Below are 15101 nucleotides of genomic sequence, written 5' to 3' on the forward strand. Positions count from 1 at the left end.
ATTTTCGTACTATCCGGATGCATAGATAAACGACTACTGTGAGCTTCATTCAGAGTTATTTGAATTAATTTTGGATTTCTCGAAACAGAAATTTGATCTCAAAATCTCAAGCAATCATCTTTGTCAAATTTGAATTCTGAATCATACTCTACATAGCACTGAGCTCGTTTAGCTAAAATCTCATTATCAATCTTCTAAGCTTTGACGATCTGCTGTAAGAACAAAGGTCTTGCTTTTAATTCAGCTAAAACTGAACCATCATCTGGTAAAACCAAACGAGTATTCATCGCACGCAAAGCAAATAACAATTTTTGACTCAAGGCATCAGCAACAACATTTGCTTTTCCTGGATGATAATCAATCACAAGTTCATAATCTTTTAGCGGTTCTAACCATATTCTCTGTCATAGATTCAGATCTTTCTTAGTCATCAAATACTTCAAACTCTTATGATCAGAGTATACGTGACACTTCTCACCGAACAAGTAATGGCGCCATCTTTAGAGCAAACACAATCGCAGCTAATTCAAGATCGTGCGTCGAATAGTTCTTTTCATACGACTTCAACTGTCTCGAAGCATAAGCAATGACTTTTCCTTCTTGCATCAAAACACATCCTAAACCAATTAATGAAGCATCACTATAGATCACAAATTTTTTACCCGATTCAGGTTGTACCAATATCGGAGCTTCAGTTAACAAGGTTTTCAGCTGATCAAAACTGTCCTGACACTTTTCAGACCACTCAAACTTGACATCTTTCTGTAGCAGTTTTGTCAACAGAGTTGTAATCATTGAAAAACCTTTCACAAATCTTCTATAATAACCAGCAAGTCCCAGAAAACTACGGACTTCAGAGACATTTCTTGGAGGTTTCCAATCTAGAATAGTTAAAATTTTGCTCGGATCAACTCAGATACCAGATGTTGATACAATATGACCCAGGAAACCAACTTCTCGTAACCAGAACTCACATTTACTAAATTTCACATGCAACTGCTTATCTCGCAAAATCTGTAGTATTGATTTCAGATGCTCGGCATGTTCAAATTCATCACATGAATAAATCAATATGTCATCACTAAATATAAAAAATTAATCTAAATACGGTCTAAAAATTCTATTCATCAAATCCGTAAAGATAACAGGTGCATTAGTCAATCCGAAAGGCATAACTAAGAATTCATAGTGGCCGTATCTCGTTCAAAAGACAGTTTCCAGAATATTTGAGTCTTTCAGTCGCAACTGATAATAGCCTGATCTCAAATATATTTTCGAAAACACAACAACACTTTTTAACTGATGAAATAAATCATCAATTCGGGGCAGAGGATTTTATTCTTGATAGTCACTTTATTCAACTGACGATAATCGATACACATTCTCATCATACCATCTTTCTTTTTCACAAATAGAACCGGAGCACCCCAAGGTGAAAAACTCAGTCTGGCAAATCCTCTATCGGTCAACTCTTGCAACTGAGACTTTAATTCTTTTAACTTGGTTGGAGCCATTCTATATGGAGCTATTGAAATCAGAGTAGTACCAGGTGCCAATTCAATACCAAATTCTACCTTTCTAACTGGAGGTAATCCCGGAAGTTCTTCAAGAAATATATCAGGAAACTTACACACAACAGGCACTGATTCAACTTTCTTTTCTGACACTCTCGAATCAATCACATATGAAAAATAAGCTTCACAACCCTTTCTTACAATACTTAAAGCTTTCGTCGAAGATATTACTACAGGTAATCCATTCAAATCACTAGATTCAATTCTAACTATTTCATCATTTTTACATCTCAAATCAATAGTTTTCCATTTACAGTTCACCACAGCATCATGCAAAGTTAACCAATCCATACCTAGAATTATATCAAACTCATCAAAAGGTACAACATCAGATTAGCCAGAAAACAAGTGTCTCAAAACATTAACGGGCAATTCTTGCTTACTTTATCAACCAGAACATATCTGCCTAGGGGGTTCAAAACTCTAATTACAAATTCAGTAAACTCTACAGGTAAAGTCTTACTGTTCACTAAGTGTATGCATATAGATGAATGTGTCGATCTAGGATCTATCAAAGCAATCATAGAAGTATCATAGAGAGTAAATGTACCCGTAATCACATCTGGCGATGAAGTTTCCTCGGGAGCTCTGATAGCATAGGCTCTAGCAGGTGCAAGAGCCTTAGATCTAACAGCTGTGTCTTTTGTTCCTCTTTGACTACTGCTTATATTTCCTGAATTTCTAGGCGGTCTACCACGAAAAGTATTACCACTTTGCCTCGGATTCTGAACATTATCTTTTTTAGCTAAATCTGGGCAATCTTTTATAAAATGATTTCTTAAACCACAACTATAACAAGCTCGGTTATTACTTTTTCCCCAGCATTCTCTGAAATGTCGTCTTCCACATTGATCACACCTAGACTTTTCATTCTTTGCATTATTAACACTAGCAACAGATGTAGTTGAAGATTTGAAATTTGATTGCGATCTAACACGATCTCTGTTCGAATATCCCACACTAGTCTTTGAACAACTGCTATCATATCTAAACTTCTTTGATCCAGATTGAAATGATTTGCTCGATGATCTATTTCATAGCTCTCTAGCTTTAAAATCATCTTTTTTTCTCTTTCCTAAGATCTTCTGCTTTACATGCTTATTCCGCTAGTATAACAAATTCTTTGATTTCTAGAATCCTGACTAACAAACGAATATCCTCGTTCAAACCATCTTCAAATCTTTTGCACATTATTGCTTCTAAAGATACACATTCTCGAGCATACTGACTCAGCCTTACTCGCTCGTATTCTGTGACAGACATACAACCTTGTTTAAGCTCGAGAAACTCTTTGCGTTTCTGATCAATTAATCTCTGACTGATATATTTCTTTCAGAATTTAGTTTGAAAGAAATCCCAAGTAACCCGTTCACTTGGAACTACATATGTCAAAGTTTTCCACCAATGATATGCCGTATCTCTCAGAAGGGAAACAACACATTTTATGCATTCTTCAGGATTTAATGATAATTCGTCAAACACTCTTATTGTGTTCTCTAACCAGAATTTAGCTTTTTCAACATCATCACTCATTGTAGCTTAGAACTCTTCAACCCCATATTTTCTAATCTTATTGACTGGTGGTCTATTTAACTGAACCAGATTCACTGGTGGCATAACAAGAGCTTAAGGAAGATTAATCGGGCTGGAGGTTGTTGTACAGCTGGATTGGTTTTAATATATTGGGTCAACCAATCATTCATCATTTGATAGAAGGCTTGTCTAGCCTCACCATCACGGCTACTCATAGCCGGTTGAGAATCAGCTTGCACCATCCCTTGAGCGGGAGCAGGCGCATTGCTTTTAACATCGTCTGCTACGGCTCTTTTGGGATCCGTTTGCTATATAAAAGCACATTTCAATGTTAGGATTCATCACATTATCGTAGTTCATAAATATGACATGTATAGCTAGACTCACAAACGCTATGACAGTCCTAGAACCAACTAAACCATAGCTCTGATACCAATTAAATGTAACACCCCTAACCCGTAACCGTCTCTAGAATAGGTTAAGAGGCAGTACCGGACTTATAACATATATCAGAACCATCAAATATCAAATATCCTTCCATTTCAATAAACATAGATCATTTGTATTCACCGTGAACTTAAAACGATTGTACGAAGTTTAAAACATGTTTTCAGGATCAATTCGATAACATATGAAAGTTTCAAAACTTATAAAAATTTTCAACTTTTAAAAGGTCACACGCCCATGTGAACAGGCCGTGTGCCTCATACGGTCTTGACACACCTGTGTGTCCAAGCCGTGGCAAAACAGGGCATAGCTACTGACTTGCCAACTATAACAACCTGATTAGGGCCTAGTCGGAACAGTGGTCTCGGGACCATAGATCCGAAGATAGAAAAAAATTATTCTTATTATTTTTATGAGGTTATAGTACAATATTATTAGTGCATGAAAAATTTGGTGAGTTAATTTCAATGTTTTCAAGCCCGATTGCGAAAAAGGACTAAATCGCATAAAAGGAAAAAGTTACATTTTAGTACCCAAATGTGTTAAATAGCTAGAGAATCAAAATTGAGGGCTTTTAAAGGGTAATTACACCCTTTTAATAGTGTTGGCCGGCCATGTGATGAATTTTAAACAAATAGTCAAAGTATTAGGTGGATGATGTCATGATTTGGTGATAAAACAATGCCTAAAAGCCTAGCTATCATTTCCTTCTTCTTCATATTCTTTATCCACCAAAAACATTAGAAAAAATGGATTTTTGAAAGCTAAAAACTTACAGAAACTTATTCCTCTCATAATGTAAGTGATCTTGATGATTTTCTTGATGATTTTTACTTTTTTAGTATGCTTGTTTCATGGGCTTTCAAATGAGGGGTCTATTTTGCATAATGATTGAAAGTTTAGGGTGTTTCCATGAAAGGATTTGTGATGTTTTCTGAGTTTTTATGGAAGAATATGAGTCCTAATTGTGTTGTTTAATAAACAACTTTTGTGAAAGGTGGTAGCATGAAAACAGTTAAAAGGACTATTTTGCATAAGTTGCAAAATGGGTGGTTAGTGTGTAAAATAGTGAGAATTTGGGTTTTCTATAGTAGTAAAAAGAGTTTAGATAGGATTTAAATACAAATAAATTTAATAAAAATCAATTTTTGAACATAGGGGTAAAATGGTCATTTTGCCAAGGCCTAGGGGCAAAATGGTCATTTTACCAAAGTTGTGAATTTATGAATGCCTAATTGTGTTTAGTGACTAAATGAATGCATATTGTTATATATACAAAGATTTTCCAAAACTGAGCCTAGACCGGGGTAAAGCCAAGTAATCCGATTAAGCCGTGTAGTCAAGCACTTTTTGTAATTCGAGGTAAGTTGTATGTAAATAGTACAACTACATTGTTAATACTAGTATTCATATTGTCATTAAATTGATATTATACGAGTTGTTAAGTTATAAATTGAGAATGCCTTGTAATAATTGAGATAGTAGAAATATCCCGTTGAAACCTTAGGATATGAACTGGATATTCGTGCCAAGACATTGGGTGATTTGTGCGCTAGTGTAAGACATGTTTGGGACATGCTTCAGCCACATTATGAGAGCCAGTGTAAGACCATGTCTGGGACATGGCATCGGCATCCAGACGAGGGCTAGTGTAAGACATGTTTGGGACATGCTTCAGCCATATTATGAGTGCCAGAGTAAGACATGTCTGGGACATGCATCGGCCTCGACAGAGATAGCCAGTGTAAGACGTGTCTGGGACACGCATCGGTCAAGTGTTGTGGTAGTGTAAGACATGTCTGGGACATGCATCAGCATGCATATATGAGAGCCAGTATAAGAGCATGTCTGGGACATGGCATCGACATTTTATTCCATGTTGAAGGTTCATAGAATATCCAGTAATATCCCTAACTGTTCAATGGTGAAAATTGTTGTTCAATTTTGATAAAGAAAGGATAATCATGTTACGAGTGTTACAGGTACCCATACAATAAGCATGAGTAACGAGCTTAATTTAGAAAATGAGACTCGAGTAAATGATAATGAGTAAGTTAAGTTATGTTTACCTTTGAGCTATAAGCATGATGGCAAATGGTGAGATTGCTATTGTATATTTATTTATATGCAACTTACTAAGCTTTATGCAACTTACTAAGCTTTATGCTTACTCTCTTTCCTTTCCCTTTTCTTTCAGTACTGCCAAATTGTTCAAGGATCCTTTGAAGTCAGAGATATCGATCACACTATCAGCCGCAGCATTCAGTATAGTTTGATTTATATTTTTGAAGGTGGCATGTATAGGGCTAGACTAGTAAGTTGTAATATTGAGAAATTGTTCATGTATTTTGGCTTAAGATAAAAGCCCTCCATTTTGTATTAAGCCTAGATGATGGCTATTATTTATTTTGGTAATACATGTGATGTTCCTTCTTCAATGAATTGATGTCTTTTGGGATGGAATTAGCATATTGAAATGATATTGTGTAAGTTGTGTAAAATGGGTGATAAAATGGCTTGGAAGATAGCCTAGTTTGTCCACATGGGTAAGACACACGGGCGTGTGTCCAGACCATGTGTGACACACGGCTCAGCCCCATGGGTGTGTGTCAAAGCCGTACGTCCCCTGCACTTAAAACTTTAAAGTCATTTTAGTATACGGGCAGGCCACACAGGCGTGTGCCCATGCCGTGTTATAAAGTCAGTATGCATGCTAGTGGTACACGGGCAAGAGACACGTCCATGTGTCTTGGCCATGTGAAGGACACGGTTATAAGGCATGGGTGTGTTCTCGGGCCATGTGGTTTTCGCAGAATCTCCAGGTTTTCAGACACGGGTTTGGGACATGGGTGTGTCCCTATCACACGGTCGTGTGTTTTATATCTACACGGGCATGCGAGGTCTTGATGTATGAAATTTTCTAAGTTTTTCATGAGTTCTCAGTTGGGTTCTGAACTACCCTGGATATATGTTTTGGGCCTTACAAGCCTGTACATAAGACAAATTGCTTGTGAAAAGAGAAGTTTTTAAATTGTTTGAAATTTCCCCGCCCAGTTTTATACAATTGGTCAAGTTTAAGTCCGGTAGCATCATGAACCCTATCCTAGCGTTGGATACGGGCGAGGGGTGTTACAACCACAAGGCTACAAGACACGCCCATGTGCCTTGGCCGTGGTCGAGTCTGACTGGGGCCACACAGCTAGCCACACGCTCGTGTGCTTTGGCCGTGTTCGGGCCTGACTTACAATTGTAGAGTACCCTAGGGGACACACGACCGTGCAACATAGTCGTGTGTCGCACACGGCTGAGACACATGCCCGTGTCTCTACCTGTGTGGAAAAAAATAGGCTATTTGAATAACCAATTTGCCACCCCAAAATGGGTCAACCTACAAGCAAAGAAACAAGCATATTTGCTCAACCATTTCTGCCAATATCTATACCAAATCAAACATAATTCATGCTAAAACATTACCAGTCATTTCCATTCTCAATTCATCACTCAATTCATACCAAAACTTAAACTAACATCATACCTAACCAAATGATCGATACATTATTCAAATATATGCTATGAACTTTCCAAACTTTCCTTTTTTACCATCTCTTTTAACCGACCAAAACATACCAAATTGAACATTGGCATCACATATTATATACCATTATCAAACTATAAGTTCAAACATAAACTAGCCAAATCACATGGCTAAATATATACATCACAAAACATAATCCCACAACTACTAGCCTATACATGCCATACTTCAAAATATACAATTTCAAAATACCAAAATGAGGTTCGATAGTGTGGTGACGATCCTTGACGATCCCTGAGCTTATAGTAGCTTCAGTATCTATAAAACAATGCAAATATACCCAAAGTAAGCTTTCAAAAGCTTAGTAAGCTCGTACCAAAAATAATCAAGACATAAGTACTTAAAAATTCTTAAATTATCTACCAAATCTATACCAACATAATCCATGTGTTCATACCAAATCAATGAGCTTCGCATACTTAGTATCATCTACCACATAGGTATCATACATACCTGAATATTCCCATACTTATTCACTTTCATTCTCACCTTTTGTTTAAATATTTTAAGACTTTTCATAAATTATTCATGCTTTGAACATCCGCACACTTAGTGTTGTAACAGTTAGCCGAAGCTAGAACGATACTGTACATTTATTGCCATCTCAATTAACCGAAGCTAAATCGATATCGCACACTTAGTGCCTCATATAGCCGAAGTTAGATTAAATCGCACACTTAGTCCCAAATACTATTGATTTATCGTTATAGTCATCCAAACCAAACATATATACAATTTATATATAATCAAAACATCAAAATATACTTAACATCATGTTTTAAGTGTGAACTTACCTCGTACTTGAAATTGTTGACTCAGACTGTTTACTCTACAATCTTCGACTTCCCTCGGTCTAAATCCGAATTCCTCTTTTCTTGATCTATACGTATTCATAATTAACCCTTTTATTCACCAAATCATTCAAAACAATCCATATACACATATTTAGGGCATTTTACAAAATAGCCCTCACATTTTCACATTTCAACAGTTTTGTCCCTAAATCACAAAATCACAAAATACACATAATTTGCTTATACTCATGCTTAGTCGAATTCTCCTATCTCTCATACAAGTCCATACATTTCATTTATTTCACATTTTAGTCCCTCAAAATAACATTTTTACAATTTAGCCCAAATTACTCAATTTCATCAAAAATTCAAAGACAAAACATGTAAACCCAACATCAAGCTTTCATAATTCACCAACTAACATCACAAAGCTCATAGCTTTATCAATGGCACATTTCAAAATTATCATCAAAATCAGAAATTGAGGCATGGGTTTGATAGTATTCGAAGCAACGATTACAAAAACGTAGAAATTATTAAAAACCGAGTAAAACACATACTCGAATTAAGCTTCCAATGTGCCAAATGTTAAAACACAAAACCTAGCTTTTCTTTCTTCAATTTTGGCATGAACAAGATGAATGTGGCTTCATTTTATGCTTTGTTTTATTTAACTAATAATTATTAAGCAAATACCCATTTTACCCCTTTATTTATACATATAAAAATCCTTTGAAATAAGGCCATATATGTCCATTAACTAAGTAAAGGGCATAATAACCACATAAGGACCTCTCAAATATAAAGCCAAGGTAAATAAGCATTTTTAGTAACTCGCACACAACTTTTACATTTTACACGATTAGATCGTTTTTGCAAATTAAGCACACAAACAGTTAAATTTTCACACGAGACTTTCACACATGTCAATTCACTTATAATAGGCAAGAAAAATAATATAAAAATATTTTTCTAACTCAAATTTGTGGTCTCGAAACCACTATTCTGACTAGGGTCAAAACCGGACTGTTACAATCCATTAGCTATGTCTCAACAGCAAATGTAGTATGGCAATTTTGGCATTTTGCTCATTGTGTTGCGACGTCAACCCTCTGTGTTGCAACAGGGTGATCAGTCTTGAGTTCCCTTGCCTCCGAATAGTATCCTGCACACTTGATACATATGTTAGTCCTCCCTTAGGTGTCATTCGACCCCTAAGGTCATAAAATTAGCTCAAATCGCAGTTTTTATTTAATTAAAACTAAAATAGAAAAACTAAATAAAACAGAATAAAATTACTTGTATTCAAGCTCTTTAAGTATGAAAACTAGTTAAATGTTGTAACACTCCCTACCCGTATCCGTCATCGGAACAGGGTACGAGGCATTACCGGAGCTTATCGGATCATTATTAATTAGGGGAAAAAGTAAAACAAAGTAAACATATAATATTTAATAAATTTGTATAACATGGTAATTAACTTACCGCTTCTCTATATTCAACATAATATGCAAAGCATAATTATTTGAATTAATCATGAGCCCTAATACCTATTTTTATCACATTGTTAGTCATATAATTCATATAAATATCAAGAAACATGTATGAGCTCAACTTTCATTAAATTTCTCATATGCATATACTTTTACACATCATTTATTCACATAACTTATAACAATCATATCTATGTATTTTAAATACACTTTCACAACAATTTGTCTTGATTTTTGACTATCTCACGTTGGAGCTTTACTCATCAAATCATTTGAAATACTATCTTTATACAAATAGTACACTTGAGTTGCACAATTCTATAATTATGAACGAACACATTTATAAAATATATTCCATGTTCATATATCATAATCTCATGTCTCCATATATCAAATATATAACCATCATTTTCTTGTGTTTCAGATAAATACATATAACCATACATAAGCATGCCATTTACTATTTCTTCCTGTCTATCACAATTTCAAATGACAGAATCTTGTGAATGAGCTCAATAATAACCATGAAAATACTTACCACATTCTTTCACACATGTTCCACTTATAACATATTTTTTTTATATTTGGCTTGACATTTACTAAGCAATATTGGATATTCATTTATTATACAATATCAAATATTCAAATTATTCTTTAACATATATAACATTTAATTCAAACATGAATTTATAACATTTTTCATTTTAACAAAGTTTAACATTTACCAAATTTAATCGAGCATGTGATCAATTTATGCATATGTCACTCTCATATTTTCCTCCTCCTCCTCTCCATTCCACATCCTTAATGTATATAACACGCTTATAAGTAACATAATCTATAATTTCACTATTTACTAATATTTATATTCCAAAGCTGTCCATCCGTGTCATAGTCACTAAATTATTTTTAACTTGAGCTATGGAGCTCAAAATTAAGGTCCGCTAATTTTACCTGAAACTAGACTTACATATCTTGTTACCATAAAAATTTCAGAATTTTTGGTTTGGCTAATAAGTACAGTTTATTCTTTAAAGTCACCTCTATTCTGCTATCTGCCAGTTCCGATCCTTCTTCACTAAAAATTAAATATCTCCTCGTACGGGATTCGAATAATGTTCCCATTTGTTTCTTTTGAAAATAGACTTATTAAGAATTCTAAACATATGAATTTAAACCCATAATTATTTGTTTTCAATTTTTGATGATTTTCCAAATTTAGAACAGGGGAACCCGAAATCATTCTGATCTTGTCTCACAAAATGTATTATATCTCATGATTTACAATTCCATTGCTTACATTGTTTCTTCTATAAGAAACTAGACTCAATAAGCTTTAATTTAATTTTTTTTCTACAATTTTTGGTGATTTTTCAAAGTTAGACTACTGCTGCTGTCCAAAACAGTTTTAATGCAAAATATTGATTTTTATTTTACCCCAAATTCCACAGTTCATACAATTCAGTCCTTGCTCAATTAACCCTTTAATTGAGCTAATTTTCTCAATTAATACTTTAGTCTATCAGTTTAAACTACTTCATAACCCCTGAAAATCAGAACTTTCGCACTAGACCTTAATTCCAAACTCTTTCATAATTAAGTCCTAAAATCAATTTCCATCAATTTTACTTGATAAAATCATCATATATCAAAATTAAAGCTTCAATTATATATTTATTCATCATATGCTTCCAGCACTCATCCATAGCAACTTTAAAAATTAGCCATGAAATAAAAAACTAATCACATAGTAAGTTGGACCCAATTGTAAAAGTCTAAAATCTTAGAAATTTCAAGGACAAAGCAAGAATTAAACTTACATGAAGCTAGAGTATGAAAACCAGCTTGGACCCTTTTCCATGGCTATTTTTCAGCTGATGAAAATGAAGAGAAAATGAAGAGAATTCTAGATATTCCAAATTGGTCCCATTTTTATTTAGCTAATTTTGGCAATTTTCCAATTTTGCCCATATTTCACCCATTTCTTGATTTTTCTCAGCTATTGCCGCCCAAAATATCTCCTTTGAGCTTATTTGCACTTTAGGTCATTCCTTATTTGACAATTGAGCTATTTAATCCTTCTAGCAACTTTTACACTTTTTTTAATTTAGTCATTTTTACTTAATTAATCACCTAAAGGTCAAAATTTTCTAACGAAATTTTAATACTACCTTATTGACACTTTGTAAATATTTATAAAAATATTTATGGCTAGGTTTATAACTCTGAGATCTCGATACTTTTTTTTCGTAAATATTTATAAAAATATTTATGGCTCGGTTTATAACTCTGAGATCACCATACTTTTTTTTCTCAATTTCTTGATAAAATAAATCTTTATAAAACACAATTTACTATTTCAAAAATATTTTAAAAGCTACATTTGGCTCATAAATATTAAATAATATAATCTACGAGTTCATTTTTCAAATTTGGTGGTCTCGAACCACTATTTCCAACATCGCTGAAATTTGGGCTATTACAAATCTGCTAAACAAATTGTGACAGATCAAACTCCTCCACACTTAAGCCATTGCTTGTCCTCAAGCAAAGAAAGACAAAAACTCAAATAAAATATGACCCTTGAACAAGTATGATACAAGGATTAGTTTTGGAACACATAGCTAGGAAAAATCATACATACACGTAATTCTAGCATGATATATAAATGACTCACTACTCTCAATATCAAACACTTAAGTTTTGTATATTACAAAGCATATAAAAATTAAGGCCCTCAAATATAAGGGTCCATCGATAAATCATATATGTAATTTGATTATCCTAACTGAATAAAAACAATCATTATTGCAATTATTTGATATAATGTCCATTCATGAATACATTTACCTAGATCACATAAGGCTTTTCAGCTTGTAATGTTCTGAGGCTTAGAATAGGTATGAAATTCAAGAACAGGAAGCATCAAAACAGTTTCAAGCATGAAAGTAGTTTGACACATCGTATTATTCCCTATTCTCCCCCTTAATGACCCTTACTCGCTCAATACCTTGTTTCTCTTTTTCTCACCTTCCTTATTTCTTTACGTAGGAAGTCACAGCATGACAAAGTAACTATGGCTAACTCATGACTTTTTGTGCATTATTGTCTGAGGTTTTTTTATTTTAACTTTGTGACTTTGTCACAGTTGACTCTTTCAATACATCTCACTCATAATGCTTTTATTTTTCATTGCTCAAATATCTTTTTTTACTCGTTTTGACTCTTTTTTTTTTCCTGAATTTTTCTCTTATTTTGCACGTTTTGGCTGAACCTATAATCATTATATCACATTACTTCTTCTTATTTCACTCTGTTTTTTACAAAATTCACCATGATGTATCTACCTATCCCTCAATACGTATGTCTAGACGTCTAAATTCGTACAATTTCAATACCAAAGAAAAAGGGTAATTACAAAATTATATTTTGGCTCGGGTTTTGTATGAAAGCTCATCACAAAGTGTTTTTTGGATAAAAAATAGGTACTAAGGATTGATGAATAGGGTTAGCTTTTTGGCTCTAGGTTGTACCAAACAATGCCTTAGGTCATCCCTAGTTAACTCAATATTCATAAATTTAATCAATCAAGTGTCACAACTTTAACCATTTATCACACATACTACCATGCTTATTCTTTTCTATGTCATTTGGAACATTAAATTACTTAATGCCTATTTATAATGTAATATATAGAACTTATTAGTCTAACAATTGAACATTTAAAATCATTTACTATTATGCCAAATTTATCGTAAATACAATCAACCTATATACATGCTTTTAACCAATCATTTGTATTTCTACAAGCTCAAGCACACTTTGACAATAAAATAAAAAACGTGAAATCAAAATAAAACAAAATTTCCTATATTACCCCCTACATTTTAGATAGCACATTGTCCCTAATGTATCGCCCTTAATAGATAAGGAAATAAGTTACCCAATTGATCATGACATTGTCGTAGTCTTATGATGGGTGCTTTCTTCTTTGCTTGTAAATATAGTGCTTCTTTAATATGGGGTTCCTACATCAAAAATTTGAAAAAAGAAAATATATATTTAAAAATCTACTGTTAGTCCTACTATTAGAAAATAGAAGTCAAAATTATCCAAATAAATTATTTTCAATCCAAGAATAATTGAAAAGCTCATCAATTGTCAGAATCGTCAAAGTGGGGTGATTGCCCCTCTTTATTGGTGCCTTCCCTTTTCCCTAGACATGACTTCGAGAGGAGCCTACGCCCGATGAATGTACATGTTAGGTTAGGCTACGGATGATGGGTCCTCTCGGTGTAAACTATTGTGACTGAAATGTCGCCTCGTAGTATCATCCTCCTTTTTGAAGGTCTTGTTCTGTTGCCTCATCCTCTTCATTTTTGCTTCCTTCCTCATCTTCACTTTCCTGCTCGTCGGATTGGCTATGGAATGATCTGGATCTATAATTATTTGGTAGGTAATTCGACACTTTAATATTATTTTCTTACGCAAACACTTGAATGACTAGACCTGACTCCTGCATCCATATAATCATCCATTCAGCCTCTGAAATGTTGCTTCCCTTTTGAGTTTTTGTTTCCTATTTTCTTTGTGAAGATGCCTGGATATCCATATTTTATTTTCTCCTTCAATTCCAATCTTTAATTTGTTTTCGATTAAGCTCAATGTATTATGTATAGATGGAGTCACCTATTAAGCTCTTCTTTGTTCTCATAAACTGCCCTTTCTCTTCCATCGAAACTCTATCTTTTTTGTATAGTGCTGTTATGAGGTGGGGAAAGAAAACCCCAACCTTCTGGCCACTAACATATCGCTTTATGCTTTGATGTATCCATTCACCAATGCGTATCTACTTTTTCTGCAAAACCTTGTATAACAATAGCTCAGAAAGTATTGATGTTAGAAATGTTTAAAGTAGGTGTGATTCTAGTGCAAATAAATTGCATCCATATTTTAGCTATGGGAAACATAATTGCTTGATTAAAGTCGGTCGGGAGGCCGATATTTGATCGGTACTTCCATTCACCCCGATTCTTAGTTAAATACTTGATGATGCTATCCATATCTATGTCATTAAAATTTATCAAATAAATATTTTCCAAGAAATCCATTTCATAATATGGGGCATCATAAAATTCACAAATTGCCTTCAGGGTGAATGGCACATCTTTTCCCCATACTGTTACCATTTCTCAGCTAACACTATGTGGTCTCTTAGTCTCTTCATCCCTAAGAGTAGCATAAAAATCTTGGACGATTGGGATAACAACATTCTTTTTCAAGATTAGGCAAAAGTGTTCCTATCTTTGATACCAGACTATCGACCAAATTTCTTTACAAAGAACCATTAATGACTCAAATCCCTTTTCTTGAATAAAGGTTTTCCCTTGTAATTCAAGAAAATATTTCTCGACATTTGGGTTTTGAAATTTTAAGGGGTTCGAAACCACCGGTGTTTCTTGGACATTAGCTTTTCTAGACTTCTTAGGAGGCATCTTCAATGCAATTTCTACTAAAAAAACTAACAAAATATCAATCAATAGATCTCAAAGGTAATAGAATAATAGAAGTCTATGTTGGAACCCTTAACTTTATTTGAAGGCTTCTGAATCCCCTCGAAAGATATTTGCAATTTCTCTTGTGAATGCGGAATGCTTTACCTGCA

The sequence above is a fragment of the Gossypium hirsutum genome, chromosome A02 (assembly GCF_007990345.1).
Source record: "Gossypium hirsutum isolate 1008001.06 chromosome A02, Gossypium_hirsutum_v2.1, whole genome shotgun sequence".
Taxonomy (NCBI): Eukaryota; Viridiplantae; Streptophyta; class Magnoliopsida; order Malvales; family Malvaceae; genus Gossypium; species Gossypium hirsutum.